This window comes from Trachurus japonicus, chromosome 12 (genome assembly GCF_045865225.1).
Source record: "Trachurus japonicus isolate A0001 chromosome 12, Traja_1.0".
Lineage (NCBI taxonomy): Eukaryota > Metazoa > Chordata > Actinopteri > Carangiformes > Carangidae > Trachurus > Trachurus japonicus.
In genome coordinates, this window is record NC_140918.1 from 13,365,647 (window position 1) to 13,387,450 (window position 21,804).

Below are 21,804 nucleotides of genomic sequence, written 5' to 3' on the forward strand. Positions count from 1 at the left end.
TGCTTGCAAATGAGACATGGTATAATGCTGTTAACAACAAACATCCCAAACATCCTACACACATACATACAAAAAAGAAGAAAAAAAAATCAGAAAAAATAATTAATATTTATGTATTAGTAAACAGTATACAAAGCATAAGCAGCACACACACTAGAAGCCATACTCTGGCCATTTTCCAGGCTCTGTACATCAGCTAAAGGCTGCATTGCCTGTTATTGTCTCTTTCAAAATGTCCATTTACTCGACGTGTATGAGCTTCTATGTGAAGGCAAACTGAATGAAATGAGCTGTGTGTCTTAACCCACATTTGATGTGGTGCTCACAGCCAAATGCTTTTGAGCAGAAGTTCTTACCTCCATCATAAAGCTGAGGCCAGAAACTGAGCGCAGCCGCAGTTGTTGCAGCACAGGGAAAACAGTAGACTTCACCAAGGACAGTGGCTACAGTCAGTTTTCCCTCTTTAGGGACGTTCCACCTCTATCATCTCTTTTTGACCAGAATATTACCGTATACAAACAACTTCAGATGCAGATTTGAAGAGTTCATTGCCAGGTTATCTTTGATGGAGGATTTGACTTTGATGGATCCACAGTTACTCTGGAGCCTCTGGGCTTGATGCAGCCAGTGTGCTAATGACCTCGCCACATTATTCTCCACTGCACACATTTCTTCTCTGACATTATCGATAACAATCTCATGAGTTCAGATTTTTCAAACGCGACACTCTGCCTGTTTATTAACCTACAACTCCAGACAAAGATTTACTGCATCACCTGCCTTTACAGATTGCACCTGCCTGCTTTGGCATCTGAGGAATCAGACTTGAGTCAGAAATTAACAAAGTCACTGAACGGTTTATCGGTCTGTAACATTCTTAACAAACTCTGCTCCACACATTCTAACCATTATTACTTTGTTGTGAAGTTGTCAGCCTTGTACTGTAGTGGCCCGTTTTTTCGTCTTGTAAGGAAAGTGTTCATGAAGGTTTTACACTCCTTAACAACTCTCAAGAAGTTTTATTAGGCTTTTCTTTTTTAAACAATGGCCTATGGTCTCTATTACTGTCCGCGAGTTACAGGCAGAGGTATAAACTTTCAGAGCACTGTGGGTGGATTTCTCTGGTGAAAAGCCACAATAGTAACCATGGGGACTGTTATCAACCACCGGCCAGGAAACCTGCCCCCACTTTGGTAGAATCTTTATTCATTGGTTCATTATTATCATTAATTTTTTTTTTTTGGCTGAATGACTGGTTGCGTAAGGCAGGCAGATGACAAAGTCTTCCTTTGCTGTGTGTCATGGAGTGTTTTGACTTGAAGGCAGACTGAATCATTATCTGTGCAATTACGCAACTTAATTACGACGTGCTAGGGGCTAGCCTCGCATCTCTACTGTCCATCTGTCAGACATCCTTGAACTCCATCCATCTCTTTTTCTTGTCCCTTTTGTTTGGTTTCAAACCCAAGGATGATGATAAGTGGGAACCGAAGACGGCTGAGGGCTGTCATCCGTCTGTCGTCCCTTTATGCTGATTCCGCAGCGACACTGATCGTCTTGTTTTTACAGCTTCCTAGGCGAACGGTAATCACATTGAAGCCAGAGACGTTCTCACAGTTGTAGTGCAACTTTGTTGTTTGCAAAGGACGTACGAAAACTGGCCCTTTCAAACGCTTTCAATCTTTCTCCGGTCTCAGCGGTGTTTGAGGGGAAAAATAGAGAGTCCCTCTTCCAATACTGCTGACATTTGACTAGCTGTGTCTGGAATAAGTGCGGTGCTGTCGAGGGTTGATGTAATAAAGTAGCCATATTGCTGCCATGTTAAGCTGTCTTTACTTAAGAGCAGTGCCACTTTTTTTTGCTATGTATTACTTTTGCAATCTACAGTGAGTGATGATACTTACTTGCTATATTTATTCATGAAATCATATTCATTGACCTTTTCTGCATACACCAATATTTTTTTTGTCTCCACCTATTGCCAGTTTTATTGTTTACTTACTGTTAAGACTAAGAAGACTAAGAATAAGAGTGTTATTCCATTGCTGTGAAAACTATTCATATTCTTCACTTAAAATTCAATTGACATGCACATTTTTAGCAGTTTCACCGGCCCATTACCCTCACATGAATATGAGTAAAGAAAATTCAAATTTTTTTTTTTGCCAACAGTGATTCCTGATTTATTAATAAGTGTTGAAACACATGCTCGACAATTTCCATATTAACGGGATGCGCAGTTAAACAAAATATACATGTCATTTGGTGCAGTGAATTGATTCAGTTTAATTGATTAATTTGGATTTACAATGAGTAGAGATCTCCACAGCTGCACTGCAGTCCTATACACGGAGACATCAAATAGATGCATACACACTGACATTATTCATGAAGTGTTGAAATGAAAGCATGATGAATGACTGGACTGCTCATTTATGCAAACACACACACTCATACATAAAAGACAAGCACCCCAAGCGCACACACATGCACACACAAAAGCCCTGCACACACAGGCTGCTTTGAAAACCAAGTCAGAACTTCTCTGTCAGTCTAATCAGCAGTCAACACGAGCTCAAGACCCATCAAGAAAGAGACGAGAGATCAGTCATTTTTACTCACTTTTAATGTGCTGCGTTTACTCTGGCTCTCCTCTGGGTGTTCTTACTTAATCCTGTGCTACAGACAACATATTAATGTCATGAGATGTGGCCGAAGTAATAAAACAAGAGAAAGCACTAAGAGGTTTATTATCACATCAACGCTGTTCTTGTTCATGACCCTTTTACTTCAGTGTAGCTCAAAGCACTTTAGAGGGAGTGGAGATAGGGGAGGGGGTAAAAGAAATTAAAGGCAGGATAAACAGGAGATTTGGGGCCACGGGATGTTAAGTTAATTTAGACTGTAATGATCAGACCTGGAGCTGGATGGTGAAAATCCTTTTGTCCACTTGTTCAAGTCAGGCATCCTGCCAGCAGCACACAAACATGAACAAGGCAAGGTGTATTCACGAGCTAATACATATGCGTGTATGCGTGTGTGTTTTGTGGGGCAGTTTGTGTACCCACGAGTGTGGGTGCATGAGCACTTGTGTGTCACTGCCATGTGTTTGCCCAGTGTTATGAGCTACAACCTTGGCACTGTTTTCATACTCCAGACATGCTCCTCCACCCACGCAGTTCTGCTAGTGAGGAGATCTGGAATGAACCATCCTTACCACCCACCACCAGCCTTCCAACAAGTAATTGTGAAGCGTGTTTGTGTGTGTGTGTGTGTGTGTGTGTGTGTGTGCTGAAACGCAGCAATCAAAAATCTATTCATTTACCCTAGAAGTTCAAGCACAGTTGGAGTTGCAGCAGTTTTACCCAGTGTTCCAGTTACTCAGCTTCACCCTCTGCATTCACACTGTTTCAGCTGTTTATCACTATTTTACACTTACCAAGCAGATATCCACACCATATGTTATGCATATTTACATTGCATATAATGTGCAAAAATAGCATTTAATATAGACATTGAGAAGTGAGACAAAGGTGTTGCCACTAAACTAAAAAGAAAAAAGAAAAAAGAAGGGTGTAGTTATCAAAACCGACCAATCTCCCATTTACTAATACAATTTTCCATTCAATTTCATGTCTTAAGTTGATTAAAAAATCTGACTACATTTTTGATTCCTGAAGGTGATTCATTTCCAACAGACAGTTAAAACAACAATTTCTGTTTCACTCCCACTCCCTGTTGCCAGGTTGCCTCCTGACAGGCCTACTTAAAATGCATACATTTGGTTCCAGGTAAAAAAAAAAAAGAAACCAGCAAATAAACAAAAACGTAATACCCATCATAACACATTAACATATCATAGCTGTGGATGTTAAAATAGAGCAATCTTAGTGAGACCTGTGTGACCTTGAGTCTTCAGAGCTGTTGCTGACTCTGTGGTTTGTCTGACACTACTGATGAAGAGCAGGGGCAGCTAGATGCTGAATGCAGCATGTGGGTCATGGTCATGCCCCTCTTTCAAATGTTAAACCAGTGTTTCCTCATCTTGTCGGATCATTTAAAATTCCACAGTCATTGGAGGACATGTAATGCAAGTGTTACCTCAACTATTTCTAAATTTTAATATTTTGCAATTTTCAATAACAGCAGGACTTTGCTCGATGCATTGTCTCAGTAGATGTCAAGATGTTGAGTATATGAATTTGTGAGAATCTCCCCCATTATTCAGGCCACTCGTTCCCCTCCCTGAGGGTATGTGTCTGTGTATTGGATATTCACCATAGAATTCAAAGTGTTTGCTACAATATTTGCTGATAAACAACTTGGTTTCTGTCTGTTCCCTCTGAGGACTGAACTAGTGAGCTGCACATGCACAGATGAATGTTGTACCTTAGCAAACAAATCAATAAAACTCATTTCCTTTTGGTCAATTGTTAATTAAATGCCAGTTTTCCCTCAATTAAAAACTGACTGAAGTGCAGAATATGGCATATAATCATATTTTTCCTCCGCAACCCCCACCACCCCCCGCCCACTCGCCCCCCTTGGGCATTTGCAAATACCCAGAGATGATTGCTAATGCAAAATCATTTTCTGATTTGTATCTGCAAATTGCTGCTGCCCTTGTGGTATCATCAAAGCTAGGTAAGCTTTATCAGCCCCCCACCTGGTAAATGATTTTAATGTTGATGGGTTAGATTACCCAGAGAGTAAGGCTTGCCAGTATGAGAAAGGTCATTCAGTATTATCTAAAGGGTATGCCTGACAATTATGCAGAATAGGACTCTGGTCCTAAAGCATAAGGTATATGTATTTAAAATGTGAAATATAAAACTGCACCAGCCATGTTACTCTATCAAGAGAAAGTGCTTTCATTACAGTGATATTTCTCAAAGGGATAATGAAATGTCACAGTGGATCCATGACTTGCATTACCTTTCAGTTTTAAAAAACTGCTATCGTCCATGAACAACTGCAAGGTCTTCGTATTTTCTCAAGAAGCCGTTGCGCTGTAAAACGCACTATATTACTTGTGGCCGATAACTGACCGGCCAAAACTCCCTGGGCTCTGACCCTAAGAGTAATGCATTTGATACTGGCCTTGGTGGAGTCACCATCAACCAGGATCACCCATGATTGGAGGGGCAGGTGTGGAGAAAGCGGTGGGGGTGGGGTGAACGGGGAAGCAGAGAGAGGGGAGGAATGACCATGGATCAAGCTGTGGTGCAGAGATGCTGTTCAATGGGCCGCAGTCGCAGAGAGATATAAAGCTTATGACAGATGCTGCTCTTGAAAACACATTACTGCACTGGGCTCGAAACCGTCCAAGTTCTTCCTGAGTGTTGAGGGGAATACCTAACCAGAAGTAGCCAAAGCTTTCACAATTGTCAACTCCAATTCTTTCCTGTTGTCTGCACCCAGATGTTTACTATTACATATGCCTGTCATAGTCAGTGGCAGACATGTGCACACAGAGACATCTCTACTGTCACATGTCCATCCGAACACATCCACACATGCTATAAAAACAAGAGGCAGACTTTTTTTTTCATTTTGGCTCCTCTAAGCATTCATATTCTCATGAATCCTCCATAGTTGTAATCACAAATGTGTCTTTTCCACTGTTGCAAAGCACCCCTGAAGCACAGTCTGCAGGATGGATTTGCTGTGTACCGCCTAAGACCCAGACTATTTGCATTTTTTCCCCCCTTTTATTTATTCAGTTTCTTCCCAGACAGTGGTGTATGTTTGTGTAGGTTCTTAACACAACAACGAAAACACAACATGCATTTTAATTGAGCAGTTAAGCAAATTAATACTGCAGTGCTGGATCTATTGTGGGCAGTGAAATTCAGATACTGCTGCTTAGTTTTATGCCTTAGTTATTGGATTAAAAAAAAATACAGATGCAAACAAACAAATCATTTTGCTACCTAATGGGCTTATGCAACACAGTGAAAATCGTCTCTCAATATCACTGTAATACTGTGTCACTAAGTGTCTCAAATGCTCTAATATGCTGAGGTGAAAGGCTTCATTGTCTTTTAACACAACAGGCAGCGGATCCTTCATTTGCCCCAGAAAATTAATCTGTGTGTGAATGTGAAAATTAATAAGAGACTGTAATTAAAGAGTGGTTAAGGTTAGCTTAGCTGGGGCCTTTTGAACTAGTTCAGCCACACAACTGCGCTGTGTGTAGAGGTCTCAAAATATCTCTGAGAAATAAAGAGGACATCAGTTTCTCTGTTCAAACCTTAAAAAAAGAATAAAAAACAACAACCTTTTTTTAAATTTCCCTAAGAGGAACCACTTTGTGGGTGTTATGACCATTGTTGGTCAAGAGTAGAGTAGCATTTCTACTGACAGTGCTACAAAACCTTTAAAAAGGTAAATGTTTCTTCATTCTTTGGCTGATTCACAACTGCAGTATTGAACAAATCTGGTTCATCATCTCTGTGTGGGTGTGGTTATACAGTACCAGAATGGATTGACGGTAGTTTTCCAAATGTCATTAGTGTTTGGTTTAAGTGTTCCATCGCCTACTTCAAACCTGTGACTAGAGCACAGCTAAAACAAGAAACGTGTATATCTCTCATGTGAAATAACCCAAAATGTTGCATCTTTGGCAGAAAACTGGTGCTCACCAGAGATCCATTACTCACAGTGCGCAGATTTAGATGATTGGGAATTAACAAGGCTCTGCTGCTAGAAATGTGTTGCTTCAGATACAGATGAGACAATGAAATATATGATCGCGCAAGTCCAGTTTGAGTAATAAATGCATACGTTTAGGTTTGTCAGACACGCAAACCCTGCGTAACTGAATATTATGAGGGAGGTATGTAATAAGGAAGATGGTGGTAATTATCTTTATCTTTTGCTGTGACAATTGTGAGGTAGGCAGTAGAAATAATTGTTCATTCTGTGACAAAAACTGTGTTTACATGTATCTAACTGGCGATAGATTATATTCTGCTGTGTTTTTGACCCCTGCATTATCATGTCAGAGCCTCCTCCGTCACTGGCAAGAGGCTTGTTTCTCTTGCACCGAGTGAAAAACTATGGATTTGGACACCCAGACACATCTGCTGGATATCAACCGCAAACAAGTCAGCTCAAATTCCCTAAAGTTTAAGTTAACCAGGTAAGTTTAAGACATTTTATATAGTTGTTTTCAGTTGAATTTTCTTAATACACTTAAGCTTAGGTAATTTGTTGTTGTTGTGTGAGAGAGATGCAAATACCTTTGGCAGATTGTTGGTATATTATTGAGGTGTTATAGTTTCCTTACAGTCTATTTCTTTGTGCACTATGGTTAAACTTTTGAAATGAAATGATGGTCCAGCTTTAGTAGATCATTTGAGAAAGTTGTCAAAGTGAAAACATGTTTTTTTGTCCCTTGAGAAACCGCAGTCACACTGGCCTTTCCTCTCTGATAGGACAGCCTTGGTGTGGTCTTGTCAAACCTCACTACCACCGCCGGAGTTCTGGAAATCAATGCTGGAAGCCAAGGATTCATGCTGGTCGTCCATAATGTTCGGCAGCCTGTCCTCTGCTGTGGAGATGGCGTAAGCATGGAGCACATGGTCCACTGTTTTCATGCCAGATGCAACGGTGCAACTCCTGCTCTACATTTGGAGCAGTTTTGCGGATGCTCTTGCTGAGATCCAAGAGAAAATTGTCCTCCAGCAGGTAAACAGACAAATTATTAACTTCAGACAGTGAGTGTCACCGATCTCAAGGGACAGAGAGAGAATTCACATGGTGTTTTCAAAGGATATTTCTACCAAAATCAGAGTACATAAAGAATGAGTATTATGTATAATGTATTCATGTTGCAATAATGAACAGCAGTCCGCTTTCATGTCCCTCAAGCTTGTTACAGTTGCGGAGTATGTTGCGTACACTGATGATATACTGCGCAATGTCAAAGATGCTGAATAAACAGCTGTGGATTTCCTTGAAGAGGACAGCTGACAAATGACAGGGCATCTGAAAAGCAGGGTATATATACCGTACGCATATATACCCCAGACATAGAGGACACGAGAAGAAAAAGGGGAGCAAAATACTCCCGCCTTGTTTTCAACCAAGGCATCTTTGGCAGTTGAAGATGAGACAGTTCGAATTAAGATGCTTCTCAGTGATGCAACATGTAATTTAATTAATGCAACAACAGTTGTGTTGTAATATAAATCACCTCGGTAATTTTCTCGTATCAAACAGAGGTGGTGGTTATGGTGCAATGCTGCAGCAATTTCTGTGGAGGTCCCTGGGTTTCATCTGTCATGCACCAACCCAGAACATGCACCTCTGGATGATGAAGGCTGGTTCTGCAGCGAGGCATATGAGCAGAATGGATCATATAAATCGATTGTTACTGCCACTAAAGTCAAAGAGGGGGGTGGGCACCTGGTACACTGTGTATGTGCAGACAGCTATAGATGATTTGAGGGGGTGCCATGCTCCGTGTCTGTAGAAAAGGTTGGCATTAAACAAAGTCCTGGAGGTCTCTTGAATGCAACTTATAGCTTAAGCAATGCAGCACATACTGTACACATTGGTGATCAGCAAGTGTAGTTGCAGACATATATTATAACAGAAAGGCATGAGATGTGAACAAATACTGTCATTGTAAATGATGTGTATACCACAGCATAATACCGTTCCTCTGACGTTTCTTGTAAATGCAGAAAATGAGGACCAGATCCAAAATTATTTCAAAGCTGTCACTGAAGAACGATTCTGCCACCTGGCCAGACATCACGCTGTGTGGGTGGGTGATGATGATGACAGAGTTCTAGGAAATGAACCTAATTTGGTTTTGGGACAGCATCAATTTTTGACTGCGAACCCGGACTTACATTTTATACATTTTATCATAATCTGAAAGATGGGTTCGTTTAATAACAGTGACAAAATTGCCTTGTAATTTATGATAGAGAGTTTAAAGGGAGAGTGAAATACAGAATACACTCAGATGTGAGTGGGTGGTGAACCTGCAGGGTTAATGGGGACGAACATTGGGCACAACCTTAGTGAATGTGATGATGAAAAATAAGTTCACGGTTTGACTTTCACTGTATTTCAGTGTTTGATGCAGCTCTGATACTTAAAGCAAAGTCTGACTGAAAAGGAAATGACTAATGAAACATTCTTCATTGCTCCTCAATGGAAAAATGTTCAAAAATTTCATCATTCATAGTTTTCTGAAATTATGTTATAAGTTTTACTGCAAAAATGTAAAAAGTAGGAGCCTCACTTAATATTCTTATGTAAGGGACTTGGACATTTCTGACTCTGATGTCTCCTGGTGGCTCTATCAAGCTCTCACAGCAAAGTAAGCTCCCACCCCTCAAAATTGAGAATTGGTCACAATCTGATGTTTGTGGATGCCAGTCAGAGAAACTCCATTGGCTGCTAGTGGCCAAAAAAGTGTTTGAGAGCCACTCAAATCAAAGTATGAGGGAAATTCTCATGGTGTCTACAACTTGCTCATTATTTTGGACTGAGGTCACCATTGCTAAAAAAAAACACATGGTGCTCTGCTTCCATGCCATACAGCTCACAGAGCTAACTGATAAGATTTAGTAGATATTGCAGTCCATTTTTTAGCTCAGTGGTGCATATTGTCAGGATTTTATATTGCAAAGTATCACATCAGTACGCCCTGAAACTGTTCATATGTATTTTACAGACTATGAATGCTGCCCCAGGTATAGAACCTGTTTATCATCATACTGACCTGTTATTAAAGGGATAATAAATGTACAAATTCAAAGGTGTCTAGCGTGTCACACACAGACATTCGAAAAGCCCAGTGTGCAAAGATGCCGTGGGCAAATGGGAAAAACCTGGATCGGATGTTTGCCAAGGCTGGACTTGTGTGTTTCATGTCCCCTGTCTTATCTCTGAGTTTCAATTCTGCACACGTAAGATGACAAACACGGTACTTGCCAAGTTTGTGAAACAGTATGGAAAGGATGGGATGTTTGCCTTCCTACCAGGCAGGTAGAACAAAGGCTTTGAGGGATTTAGATATACCATAGGGGAGATGAGAAATAGTGATTGGTGCATTGGATTGAAGGCAATTGGCATATAAATTAGACATATCCTTTTAATAATGTATTATTCAGTGGGATACTCTCACAAACCTGCTGTGTCATAATGATTGATAAAAACATATTTCTTAGAAGTGATTATTGGGATTGTGCTATGTGGTTGGAATCAAAGTTATTAGGAACTTATACTGTCAGTATGAATTCCTCCAAACTACAATTTTTCGATGTTATTATTACTATTTTGTTGCCGCCTCATCCGTCTACATTTTCTTGCTATTGGTCTGGTTAAATGCTAGGTCTGACTAAGCGTCTTTCTATGAAGGACTTCCAGAAGGTGGGGAATTATTTATCACTTCTGTTACGCACATTATTTGTGGAAAATTGAAATGATGTGTCTCATATAAGACTATTCAACATTCCCAGTTCCAGTCTTTTGATGCTGATGGTGTTGGCATCCTTGAGTGTTACCTTTCAAAATGCAAAATTGCTAAGGAAATGCTTCTGCAATTCTCTGTTTTCAATACAGCAAAAGCAAGAATTCATGGAGAGCCAAATGGTTTCTAGTCCCCGGTGTAATTTATGCTTGTTAGTGGGATAAATTGTGCAGTGCCCCGAGGAACATTACAGAAAAAAAGGTGTTTACTTCAAGTAAGGATCCAAATTGGCTTTGAAAAAAAAACAAACAAAAAAAACGTACAGACTAAAGAACTTAAAACTAAGAGATGGGCTCACACTTTCATTTCATTGCAGTATAATTTAATGTCCCAATGTTTTATCAGACAAGCTAACTTCATTGCTTCAGTGCTAAGATAAAGCAAAGCACACAGATCTTAAATCCCAGTCAATCACACCCAACACTAGTTGTGTTTGTGTCCATCCCTTTAGAACAAGAACGTGTTCCAGCATACTGACTGAGAGTTTAAAAAAGTTAAGTACATTCTTTTTGACAGATTTGACTAAATTGCATGACCATATTGTTCATAAGCCTAGCCAGTCATATTTGCTTTCTGCTACCTTAGCAAGGACAGCATCAAATAAGGCCTTATGTGGAATATATAGAAAATAGAAAAGAGAATCAATGACATTAATACAGAGATCACACAAATGCTAATCATGTAGCGCTGCATGCGTTAGACTGGAGGATAAACCCATTTTACCAGTTAATCCTGCATAGCATTAACTCTGATTGGATATAACTGTACTATCTTACTTAGGGATCATTTTGAGTTCATCCCTCACGCAGTGTTTACCCTCCAACATCACTGCTGGCTATCTGTTCAACTGCACAGTCAGGTTTATCCACCCAGTCAAATTAATCCTCAGGAGCAGCTTTGAACGTACTGTATCACTGCTGGATTTGGCACGTGCACATAAGAAAAATGTCATTCAGGGGGAAATAACAGACCTCTGTTGGCAGTCATTTACAGATAAATGTGTCTTTTGTCTGCCCATAGCTCCCCATATGGTTCTCCGAAGTACCTATCTTATCCATATGGTTTCACATCGTTATTGTGGAGTATAGTCCTCACAGTATCCCGTGCAGTCTACTGTAGCTCATTCCACTATGGGAATTTACCATCCTGTAACTCAACTTTTACCCACTGACCTGTGATCTGCTTGTGTTTCGACAGGCCTCCGCCCACATTGGAGACAGATTCTGACAGCTAAATTTCAACACTCTTCAGGAGGTGGTACTCGATCATCAAATTCCAGGTACTTGTGGGATGCACATACGACAGCATAGCTGTAACCACCAGTTCAATTCTCTCTGCACCCTACTTGTGTCAGTTTGCCTTCCCTTTTGCATTTGATAATCCTGAGAACTGTGTGGAGCAATCTTCATTCTCTGTATGCCTGCTGCTAGTGTGCAAGTATCCACTGTTTTTTTTATTTCAAGTCTTGAGCTGAAGCTTAAATTTCACTTGCAAATGCACATGCAAAAAATGTCTGTATTAGTTGAGTTGGATTGTTTGTGTGTAAAAGAGACACACACCTTCAGACTGACAGGTTGGTTGGAAAATAATCTCTAATGGAAGTTGTTGCTGCAGACACACAAGTTCATTAATTTATATCGTCTGATCAAATGAACAAAATACATGTTAATGACAGCATCTGTGCTGTGAGGATATGCCGACATTAAAATTAATGAAGAAAGCTGCCGGTCCTTTGGTAATCTCCAATGACAATGTGACATTATGAAAATAAAGATGATTGCACTAATGTGTACATCAACAAGGAATGGCTGGCACTTTTTATTTGAAATTCAAACGCTTGTTTAAAAAAAGATTAAATATTGAAAATGTAATGCCTTGTCCGAAATCAATATTTATAGTCCACAAGCACAAATTTGAAGTAGTTCAGGCTGCTCTTTAAATTCACTGTCAGCATGAGTTAATGCGTGTCTTAAGGACGTATCAGTAAACTTAGTTAAACTACGATAAATAAAGTAAAAATGTAGGACATTAATGAACAAAGCTGTGTGGGTTGGACAGCATGTTCACAACACTGAAGCATGTAACCAGTCAGTAAGCAGCTTCATCATTCTTGGTAATTTTGCAAGCAGTAGTGAAGAAACAAAAACACTAACTGAAAAATTGACTTCTGAAAAATGCTGCCTTACTCTACAACGATAACAACGATAACAACCCTCAGGACACATGGTAACCCAGTCCATCCAAGTAAGGCCTGAAAAAACCGTGGGAAGAGAGTGGAACAGCATGAGCTACCTATACAACCTTTAACTGCACTTACAGTATCCTCTGGGCTCTTACCAGAAGCGCCTATAAAAAGGCCACTGTTAGTAAGATAGCAAGCTCCGATAGCATACAGGGATATGCATCTCAGTTGTATGGCACCACACGGGAAAATAAATTATAGATTGTACTGTCTACTCTTGGTGATGGCACACAGTGAAGAACATAAATTCAATCATTCACAGTGTGTGAAACTGTGACAAAGCAAAGCAGAACCAACCACATTCTCCTGAACATTCAGGTTCAAGCAGTTAGAGTTAAAACGGCAGCTTTTGTGGATGGATTCATAGGTGCCACATGCATCAATAGCTCTAATACCACTTGACTTTCTCTTTGAGTCAGTCCTACATCTTTATCATAGGGGTGATATAAAATTGAATTAATCTGTTATATCATCATTTCGTCATTATTTTTCTTATCACTCATTCATGTCAAGCTGTAAAGGTGAATATACTTCCAGCTAATACAGTCTTTCTCATTCACCCTGACATGTCATGTCAATCTCCGTTATTATAAGACAGACAGTCTTCTGTTCCTCCAACATCTGGCACAGTCGAATGGTTAAATTCAGTACTTTCTAGCTGTACTTTTCCTCACCACATGCAGTTATTGTATTTGAATCAGATGATTCCCTTCAACAACATTGGAGTGTTTTATTGATTGTTCTTGAGTGTGATACCACCTAAGGGTTTGTGCGAGTGTATTCTGTAATGAGTTCAATTGTGCAGACTCCTTCCCACTTGTGTGTGTTTTCAAATCAGAGTACTTTCTCAATTCCCCCTATAACCTCCATTAAAAAAATGGACAACACACTACTTAAAAAAATATAACTTTGCAGAATGTTGACTAGCTGACAACTTTACTTTATGGAGCTGCTTCCACTCTGTGAACTGACTCATGGCTGATTTTACCCCAAAGGCTTCCCAGTGGCTTGAAATGACCATTACCTGTTTGCACTGCTTACTGCTGTCAGTGAGTAGATGCTTACTGCTGTCAGTGAGTAGATGCTTTATGTCCAATGGGCCTTGCATTCTTACTACAAATTTCTCATCTTACCTTTACTACCTCTCTCTATCCTTAAGGTAAATCATTATGAAAGTTCATTATGTTTAATCCCTCTTGAGTGCACACACAAAACCAAAGGGAGAAATTAGGGGCATTAAGATGAAGAGCCCCAAAAATCAACTGTAAAAAAAAAAAAGCGATATTGAAATCATTCGTGTGTGCGTGCATGTGTATGTGCCTACAATTTTTAACCTCACTTCAAGGGGAAGTGATGTGGCACACCTTTTCAACCACTTAGTTAACAACAATGACTTTGTCATCACATTTCTAAGACAAAGCGAGGCCTTAGCCTACTGATGCTCATTTTATCTAATTACATTTATCAAACAACAAAAGGCCAGAGCAGGCAGAGGAGATCCACACTAATTTCATTAGAGCAAGAAGAAGATTGACACGTGCGATCAAGTGATTCGGCCACTTGCAGGCCCCTACATTGAATAACTTCAAGCCTGTCACAGTTGTTTATGAGATTGAGCTGTCACCCGGACATCATTCAGATTCAAGATGTTGTTATGGTCACCCGTAACGACACAAGTGCTGCAGTGGAGGAGCGGCAGATGAGCTGAATGCTGCTGAGTGAATTAATCAATTCAGACAAGGATCAGGTGAAAAATTGTCAAGTAATAAGAACAGAATGTAAATGTGTTGGCTTACACATCGTCACAATGTGAATTCCACTTTGCTCCAATGCCGTTAGAACATCTTTGTAACATCATCATCATCGTCATGATGCGAATACCATCTGTTTATAGTCTGCACTAGGTTTTGCTCTGATGTGTGACACAGTTAGCCACAGGAGTACCAGGCAGCTCAATCAGGTCCCAGAAAACAAATCCAGCATCTCTTTGTGGCAGTCAGTTTTTTTTTCCTCCCTAGAAGACAGAGTGTCGCTCTTACTACTGTACGAGCTTTCAACACAACTCAGAATCTTCTGTTGACACAAAAGGGTGTTTGTGTGTGCCCGAGTCTTTCTGTGTGTGTGTGTGTGTATGTATGTGTGTATTTGTCTGCGTTTGCTGAGGGGGGTACAGACAGGAACTACGGAGTTTGTAGCTGTCACACTGAGATGTCAATATTTATGACACGTTGTTTGCTATCTTTTACTTGTGAACTCTCTCTCCTTCAGACGTGTGCTTTAGATATTTGCACATTCACACGGCATTATTGAGCACAGCTAATAGAATCTAGAAAGCCTGTGAAATCAAATTAACTGTGGATAATTATTTCATTTTCCTTTCAGCATGTTCAGAATGACCCCGTTCATGTTCGCGCAGTTACTTTGCACACATTTCCACCTTGAAGCTTCCCAGCAGAACAACAATCTGATGTGTTGCCACAGGAGAACTCACAGATTAAGGGCCTTGTGCGGTGTAATGAGGGAAGAGTAAGTAATGCTCTCTCACTTTCTCCTCCCATATTTCTAATGCCGGTCTTGGGATTGAACCAGTGACCTTCCAGTTACAAGCTGCACTTGGTATAAACCAGAGGTCAAAACATTATGAATTGATTTTTTTAATAGTATGAATGAGAAACTTAAAGGTGTAGTCGTGCTAGATGACTTGCTGCTACTATAAAAATTTACAGCTGGTTTAACTACAGGTTTATTAATGTCTGGGGTCAGTTCCATCTTCCAGCTCCATTCAGACACTTACAGTATACACAAGTGCCAAGAGCCTTGGTCTGCACAGTAAGCGCACTACAATGCAAAGCATATGGCTTTTTTTTGTAGCTGAACAGACCATGAGGGAGAGGGCTTTGCCTTGATGCCTCACTAGAGCTTGTTTTGTTTCCCCCCTCTGTGCTCTCAACACTGCACCTGTTAGAATCTACCCTGTGGACCAGGACATTTGCTGGCAGCCTGTGAGGCAGATTTCCTGTGTTGCTGCACACACACACACACATCTTTACAGCACCTTCCACAATGAGACTGGTGTCAACATCACCACCAACAAGTCCTAAATGAAGTCAAAAATTTAAAAAGTGTCACAAGGCTGAATAAATTTTGCTGTAAAGCATTGCCACGGAATATTGTTTTGTCATTTATTTGATTTGTGCTGTAATCAATTTGGCGTAGATTCAATTGGCTAACTCCGCTTGCAGTTGGGCCTTTTGTCACCCTTGTTTCAGGCATAATGCCACCGACAATGCTTCTGTCATTTGGAAAGAGCTCCCCTCACCTTCTCCTCTGGCTTCAAGACTGAACAGTACACGCTAAAGCGTCTTCCCTCATCTCTTTTGTAATCAGAAAGTGTTGTCTTTTATGTTGTTAAAAGTACACAGCTTTGAACCGGCAGAATCCACTGTCTCACTATCCTTCTGTCACTCTGCCGTGTATTTCATCCCAGATCCTAGAACTCAATCCTCCAAACAATATTGTTTTTCTTCTTGCAATTTCATTTGCTGAAGGTTCAGCATCATGTTCCGTAATGTTGCTGTTGCTTCACTTGTGTTGCTTTCAGATTTTCTCTTCAGACATACGGTTCTGCTGATTGCCTTCATGCTGAGATTCGTGATGAGACACAGGTGTATGTGCTGTTTCGTAATAGTCAGGTACTTAGGGACAAGGAATTGTATATGTGTATTTTACTTGCAAATATACTAAAATTATCATATATCTGGGACCAAAGCTTCAATAATGTACTGAACTCCTGCCAGGCAATCGCATCTACGTGCTTCCCTTTTGCTTTGGGTGATTAAAATATCATCACAGTTTAAATTTGCACCTCATTAGAAAAAAAACAGTCATTCTAAAATGGAGCAGCCAAGACGCTGTGCAAACAAAGAATATAGGGTTATAACAAATAAAAGAACAGGGCATGGAATTAAATTTCAGAGTGATTAAATGAATGTTAAAACAAAGTATCATGAGTGTAATATGCTTCAAAATCTGCCCAGAGCTGGGGATTGCAAGTCTTCAGTGTGCTGATGTAGAATGCATAAATGATGAGCTGGTACACACATGAAAAAGACAGAGAAGCAAAAATATAATCTGAAATGGAATGAAGAAAGATGTGTAGACAAAGAGTCGGAGGGAGAAAGAGATTGCTAAGGACAGAATTGCTGTCAAGTGGAAAATGGAAAAGTGGAAGGCATGAGATTTCTTCAGTGCTGGCTCCAGTAATGTGTGTTTTTGTGAATGGAGAGCTTCATCCCAGTCCACAGCATGCCACTGAGCCCATCAGACAGCCTTTGGCCACATCCTAATCACTGCTTAATTATTTAGACTGAACAACTGCTCTTAAGGCTGCTTTGTTTTCTTTTCCATTGTAATCCTATTGCATATGTTTATTCTCTTCTTCTGTCTTGAGTGAGAAACAAACAAGGCCTACTTTTTTTGTTGAAATTACATGGTTTGCCAAGAGCAGCAAAAGCAGAGAGAGCTCCCCGTTGTCAGCAGTTACAAGAGTTAGAGTCTTCCTCAATTTGACCTACATTTCCGTTGGAGATTTCATGTGATAATGGCTTGTGTGTTACATTTTAGAATACATTAGATATTTACAGAGTCAAATAGCAGTACATTTGAGTTTGTCACTTTAAAAAATTGTAAATTGAAATCAGCAGTACAGCATTTTTAACCCAATAGAGATTTTAGATATTGCCTATATACCTAAAGCCCTTGCCTACATTTGTATTCTTTAAGTGTGGTATAATAATTAGCTGACATTCAAACTAACCTGTTAATGGCCCACACCACTCCTGTTAAAATGTGTTATTCAACAATGGGTAATTATTGCTAATACACCTGTTCATACTAACCTGCTGTGGCTTCACTGATGACACCAAGGACAAAGGTCTCAACATGCTTGAAGTTTCAACATGGAGAGCACTGCAGCAGCAGCTGCAGCCTTCTGTCCTGTGTGATTCATAGCTGAATTACCCTAGAACACACCACACCAGGGTGCTCATAATAATGCATTTGTTATGTCCAAACCGCTTGGTTGTTTCTCAGTAGTCTTCACATTTCCGTTTAAGAGTATTGAGTTACAATGCACAAAAGTTATGTTTTCTATGAAACGTGATTCTACTATAACTGACATAAATTAATGCTCACAGAATATAGAACTATATCGAACTATAGAACTATATTAGCTCAGTTTGTAGAGCACCCACCCCATTTGTTGAGGCTATAGTCCGACCCCGGTTCGAATCCCACGTTGAGCGGCCTTATCCTGCGTGTCACCCCCCCAAAAAAGCCCCAAAAATATACTTAAAAAAACAACAACTATATGGTAGGGTGCAAAAGTCTAAGACCTCTTTACTTGAACAGGATTATAGAATAATACATTAATATGAGACGATGGATGACTCAAGATATGCATTTAACATAAACCCATCCACTCAGTGAAAATAGTTGATGAATTGTTTCCTGTAGTTTGCTCACAGGTAGTTTAGCATATTGGCACGTTATCATAGGTTAATTAGCATTAAGCAGCGTTTAGTTGTAAAAAACCAAAGCAGGCAAATTATAATTCTGACCTTGTGATGGTGCCGAGTGAAAAGTAAAGGAAGTTATTTCAATTCTTCCTGGGGAGAACAAAAATTAAACTCCTTCTTGTACAAGATACAGTACTGCGTCTTCCATGTAAAGACACTGATTAAAACTCTGTTTTCCAAGGCCAGCACTTACAGCCCATAGTAATTTTTTATCTTTTGTATTCCGTGTGACTTACATCACAAATGAACTCTTAAGCACAGGTTACCAAAGGGGATGGAACAAAACTTTGATGGTGAAGTAAAAGTACGACTTAAGAGGCTACACTCCAGGAGACAAGTACTCTCCTCTGCTGAGAATTCAGCAAAGTCATCCAGAAGCACTGGCAGATTTTTGAACCTCGCCCAGTTCTCAAGAATGTCTTCGGGAGAAGCCTTCAAACTTGTTTTTGTTTTAATGCACCGCTAAACTTTGTGATTAGGTGTACAACCTCGGTGTTCTCAGTCCTTTGCTTTTGTGCCAGATGGGCTATTAGAAATATGGTAACTGCATGCTGAGCGGCCACCCACACACTGACTGCAACATTACCACATGTGGTGAAGATTACCTGTAGCACGACTCTTATTATACAGTATACCTCACTCAAGGTCCTTGTCACTAAGCTAAAAAGTTTCTGTCTATTCTACACAAAAGATAAAATCAATGATCTTGTCACATCAGGTTTTGATATGTCTATCCACTACATTATTGTGTACTTTGAATCCAGAATTACAGTCTTTGCAGAGGTTTTCTGTTATAACACTGAGTGATTGCACTTTTATTTTATTAATATATTTATCTTTTATACACAAATATAGGGGCATATTGCTTATTAAAACAAATTTACAAGTATCTTATAACATTAACTCTGATTTGGGTTGGCAGTTTTTCCTTCTCTTATATACTATTAACACTGCATATTAATAGTTAACCTTCACGCAACTTGAAGAATACTCGATGAATCAATGATCAACATACAGATTATACACAGCCAACGTTATAAGAGCACTCATTGAAATGCTGTAGTGTATATGGGAACAAAGTGGCACCCTGACCTGTCTCACAAGGAATGCCCTACCTACAAAAAAGAAATATAAATATGGATCAACCAATGCTACTTTGTTAGAAGGGGGCCTTTCATGTGCCTCTACTGAATTAACATTTTAGCATTAGCTGTACCTTGGCTGTGCCTTTTTAAATCTATTTCCACTCCTTTATCAAGAATGGAAAAAATAATATCGTCCTTGTCCCTCTTTTAATATAATTGCATGAATTTAGACTGAAGTCGTGACTGCATGCTGATTTTTTTTTTCTTACTAGATTTTAAATGCTGTTGTCTATGGTAGATGTACAGATCAGGCTGGCCAACATGGCTCCTTTTAGCCAGAAAACTTCCCGAAAATGAGTTTGTTTTTTATGAGAGTAGCAGAAAGGCTGGAATGGTGTCATCTTCATTCATCTGTGTTTCTCCCACTTGACCCTCCCTCTGCTGCCGTGCGAGAGGAAAAACTCACATGACTGATGGACCTGCTGGCTATTTGGACATCTGTCTTCTCCTTCATAACTCTGGCAGGGAGAGGTCTGGGTACAGTGTGACAAGCTTCTGCATGTACTAACACCGGGCAGAAACGTCTCTGTGGCCGAAGCCTCAGAGATCAGCCATTAGTAGGCTGTCAATCTAGCCAGCGCTAACAGTCTTCTGGGCAGCTAGGAGGGAGATTCAGTCCATGGCTTCCAACAAGGAGGCAGATTTGAGCCCATTACAGTGCAGATAAATTTAGCTCCTGTAAGGGTATCATGTCTGGGCTGATGTCGAATATGGAGCAATTACTCCAGTCATATGGATAATGGAGGCAAATCATTCTGCACAGTATAATTTTTTACTTGACAGTAGTATAAGCCTTTACTTTGGTAATATTTGGAATATATACTAATTAAATGTTGAATGTCATGATTGTTAGCATGTGGCTCCTTAATTCTCTGCACAAGGAATCATGCCTATAAATTGGGATCTTAGTGTGCTTTGCTCAGTAGGCTAAAGGGCTACAGTAATAAGGTTTAGACTCTAATTGTACCTTGGTAAAACTTGTTTGTAATGATTTCATCGTTATGACTAAAAGTGTGTATTTATTGTTATCCGCACCACCATGTCCCAGATTAAGTGATTAACTACTCTAAATTAAAGTCTATTCTCAGATGAGTTACACAGGTGTATAGATTTTATCCTATTTCATACCATAGTCTGGCATATGGTTCACTCTGTAACATTTCGGTAGTCCACAGACATGCTGCAGCTCCTTCTAAGTCACAGTATCAATTTTAAATTCATGCTTGTTATTGAAAGAAGGAAGAAAACCTCCTTTATCCTCCAAGTGTCTGACAGAACAGGCGATGGCATTGCGACACAATGTAAACAAACCTGTGATGTAGGTTACACCCTAAGGACAAACAGTGTTTGTTAGCAGCTGCACTGAAGGATAAGGAGCAAACTATTTAGCATCTAAACAGAATGGTGTTGACATTTGCAGGTAGGTTTTGAAAACTCTTCTGCACACTACTGACAGCTGCTGATTTGCTGATGTCTACGGAATAATTTTGGCAAAGTGTTGACAGTGGGGAAAAATCTATTGCAAGTCTGTCTCAGAAGCGTTCACATGTTATTCCAAAATGGTTACACACAATTTACAGAACCATTTTTTATGCTGTCACAGAAAAAACAACAAGCAAGAAAACTAACTACCTCACGTCGGACTTGAAAAGTTTTGATTTGAGTCAACATTCACTTTAAGACCTTCATTTGTCTGTGTATCAGCCATCCCTGTCGGCTGTGCCTGAGGCACACTGTCCCTGAGTTAACCTGCCTGTGAGGTATAGAATCAGAAAACAGAATACCTCATTTTATCTCCACAAGTCTGAGAGAACTCTGTTTCCTTGCCAGTTCTTTATCACCAGCCACAATCGACAAACACAAGCAATCAAAATGGAGGATCTAGAGCTCTTAATCTGTTGTTACCTGTTTAGAAGGCGTTTGATGGTCTTAAAATACATATTTTGATTTAATTGTGAGTGTGCGGCATGCGATAAACTTCAGATAACATTCAAATAATTCAATAAGTCATTTAAATTCTAGTTTTTCCTGTTTTTTTTTCTGTCTCCCCAGTCAGCAGTCAGTTTGCTTCTTCTTTTAATCCCCTCCTTTCTTTCTAGTTTGCCAACAGTTCCTCACCAGCACTTCCCCTCTGGAGATGGGGAAATGTAAAATATGCATCCTTCCAACACTCTGCTTGTCATCACCCAAGCACACACACACACACACACACACACACACACACACACACACACACAGGGAGAGAGAGAGCACTGCACATTTCAACAGACAGGTGTGCCCGCTGCAGTGGTATTGATAGTTCACTATGGCATTCATGACCAGTATGTAGTTTTTTCTCCTCAGTAC